The 3341-nt window shown below is 49.3% G+C and overlaps 1 pseudogene; it reads right to left on the bottom strand.

The window, feature by feature from the left end:
• Positions 1 to 929: 929 nt before the first annotated feature.
• On the bottom strand, positions 930 to 1665 carry LOC123181880 (putative uncharacterized protein DDB_G0272516; annotated as a pseudogene).
• Positions 1666 to 3341: the final 1676 nt, after the last annotated feature.

Raw genomic sequence — 3341 nt, forward strand, 5'->3', positions numbered from 1 at the left:
TACGCGGTTTTTTCGGTTCGTGGCGGCTCAGTGTAAGGTGGGACGAGGTACCAAAGAAACCATGGGAGGTGGGACGAAAAAAAACCTGGAAGCGAAACTACCAACTGCTCCATTAGAAGTAGAGATTTGCGAAATATATTTATCAATGTTTACCCGTGCATTGTTGATCTGTAATTATTATCCCTAACGCGTGTACACAGCCGCTGGAGCAACCTTAGCCTGGCCTATTTTCTTTTTATTTCTACTATCTCTGTGATAATTGTTGGTCCGAGAAACTGGGATGATTTGAGATAACCAAGGCATGCATACATTTCCTTGCCAAGATTAATTCATTTTCTGGATTCGATAAATTCTAAGGGCTCTAGAAAAGAAGTAGTCCCTCCTTCCATCTATACAGGGCCTAATACGTTTTTCAATACCGCCTTTGACTATTGACAAGATTAATACTATATGAGATTTATAATGCGAAAATTATATCATTGGAAGCTCCTTTAACATACAAATTTGACGATATGCTTTGTGTAAGTTGCTTGTTAGATATTATTGCTCTAACTTTTGGTCAAAGTTAGCCTCGAAAAACGCATTAAGCCCTATATAGTTAGAAGGAGGGAGTATGTACATCTAGAAACGAGATTGAAGGTAATCACTGGTCACAAAGGAACTACGAGGTGCACATGGCAAACGATCCGTATTGCATCACCTGAGAAGTGTATAGCTAGATGACATTGAGCAGTTATAATTCATAGATCAATCTTCATATATAATAAAACATCACACATTACAGATAACAGAATAGATGAAATAACCACATCTAGACATCCACGATGAAAACTTGTACCTAAGCTGCAAGTCGCCATTGCTGTCCAGGCCAGCATTTAGTATGTAAAACGTTCTATAGATATTTTAGGGAAATTTTATTTTAAGTAGGTAGGATGCTATATCCATGAAGTTCCAAACACGATTGGGCCCACCAAGTAATTGTCAGCCACACTGAACTTGGACAAGGACGTATGAACTGCACCAGGGAAGCCGAAATCAATCCACTAACAGATCATTAGCCAGTTACGACTTTGTTGTCCCCGGACACGACTTGGTTGCTCCCGGATACAACATTATTGTTCCCAGTTACCCTATTGTTATTGCCGGATACAGTATTGTTGCTCCCAATTACGACATGGTTGGTGTCAAGTATGACATTGCTGCTCCCAGATGTGACTGTGTTGTTGCTCCCAGAAACATTGTTGTTGTCCCAGATACAACAGTGTTGCCGCTCCCAGATACAATGTTGCCACTTCCAGATCTAACACTGTTGTTGGTCCCAGTAATGGTGTTTGGTTGTTGTTGTTGGAGTGTTCTTCTATTGCTCTTCACATACAATAGCAAGTTAGAGAAAGCAATACCTAGTGAACGATCGACAACGGTGAGGCCCTCGAGTAGTGTCAAACCCTTGGGTACCTCACCAACCAAATGAATTATTTGAGAGGTCCAAGTACCTTCCCGGCGAAGCCCCGCGGCGCTTGAAGGTCGTCAGGGTGGCACGTCGCATAGGCCGCCGGCAGGAGAAACGCCAAGAAGGCGAGCAGCAGGAAGCATTTCGCCATGGATTCAGCTGTGGCCTGTGGTATGTATACAAAAAGCAGGAACACTCAGCAAGAAACCAGTTTGGGGTGCAGGTGATTCTCAAGTGATCTTGGCAAAAACTGCTTGGGTGGTGCATCTCATCTTATGCTCGTGCATGAATGTGTGTAACCATGCGTTGCAAGTACGTAGTACTAGTCAGTGGCCACAATAGTCAGTGTGCGTGCGGAGTGCCAATTCAAACTTTATTTTCTTGCATTTTTCATGCATGAGGTGTTGTCTGTCGACTGAAGAAATTGGTGGGTGGCATGGACCATGGACCCAAGTTGGCAGCTCCTGCTCCTCAGCTTCACTGGTCCCGTCCCGTTGTCGTGGACAGGTCCGCCATAGTTCATTCATGTTTCTCGACTTTTTCTTAATAAGCCAACTAATGCAAATGACTTTCATGGCATATTTCTTGCACGCACAATAAAAGTATTAGCTTCGAGAACGAACTTTATTGTATGCGGACAAAATGATCTTCCGGTACTTCGTGAGGATGGCAAGATGCTGCGTGCATGCCTGTTCACATGGTATACAGGAGAACTTGCTGCTTGTGCATGGTGTTCTGTTTCTAGAAAAAAATGCATAACAGTGAAGGCAACAACCACAGTCCGTCCTTCATGTAATACTTGCAACAACCACAGGCCAAGGAAGTCTTGCTTGTAGCGTCTGTGGCAGCGAGAGGCGAGGTGACGATCGATGCCACAAAGCTGACAAGCCTGAGGAGCACCGCAACTAGAACAGCAAGCAACTGGGCGACTCCCTCCAGTGATGGTCGGCGCGTTGCCCCGCGAGGCCTGCGACGAGGAAGCCGGTGGTTTGCCACCTGATGCGGCCGGCTTCTGAGGTTTGCCGCGTGTGGCGGCGTTGGCGGAGGCGAAGCTGGGGGAAACACGGCGCGCCTTGATGCGCTGCTCACGCCCAAGGAGGCGCGCATAGAGCTCATGACGTGGGAGCGTATCCTCTCGAACATGGACGTTCTCAATGAGATTGTCATAATCATCATCAAGCCCGTTAAGCACAAAAGTGGTGAAGTCCTCGTCCTGAAGCGGCTGACCAACAGAGGCCAAGGTGTCGGCGAGGCTCGTCATCTTGTTGAAGTACTCCGTGATGCTGAGATCGCCAAGCTTGGTCTCACCCAGCTCGGTGCGTATAGAGTGCGCACGCGCCTGAGACTGAGAGGCGAAACTAGTGTGGAGGGCCGCCCACGCCTCCCTGGACGTAGCGGCGAAGATGACCATCGACGAAACACTCGGCGTGAGTGAAGACTGGATAGCGGAGAGAATAGCCTGATCCTGCGCCACCCACGTGTGATATGCCAGATGGTGAGAGGGTGGACACAGGATGGATCCGTCGACGTAGCCCTCCAAGTAGCGGCTGCGGAGTAGAGGCAAGACCTGAGCACGCCATGACAGGTAGTTGTCCGGCGCGAGCTTCACCGGCAGCAGGTGCGAGAAATAAAACGGCGGCGGCGCCGCGGTTTCAGCAATGTACGCCTGCGCTAGTGGGGCATAGGGATCCATGGACAGGGCCATCTCTGGACGAGGGACCAGCGCATAGGCGCCAGGGGAGGAGTAGGACCCGACAGAGGCGGCAGCCAAAGCGCCGTGCCCGGGCGCTGCAGGAGGATCGTAGGTGCCCAACGCGGCGTAGGGGCCAGCACCCACAGCAGCCGAAGCACCTTGGCCGGGCGCTGCAGGGGCACCATACGATGAGGAGGC

The sequence above is a fragment of the Triticum aestivum genome, chromosome 1A (genome assembly GCF_018294505.1).
Source record: "Triticum aestivum cultivar Chinese Spring chromosome 1A, IWGSC CS RefSeq v2.1, whole genome shotgun sequence".
NCBI classification, from domain to species: domain Eukaryota; kingdom Viridiplantae; phylum Streptophyta; class Magnoliopsida; order Poales; family Poaceae; genus Triticum; species Triticum aestivum.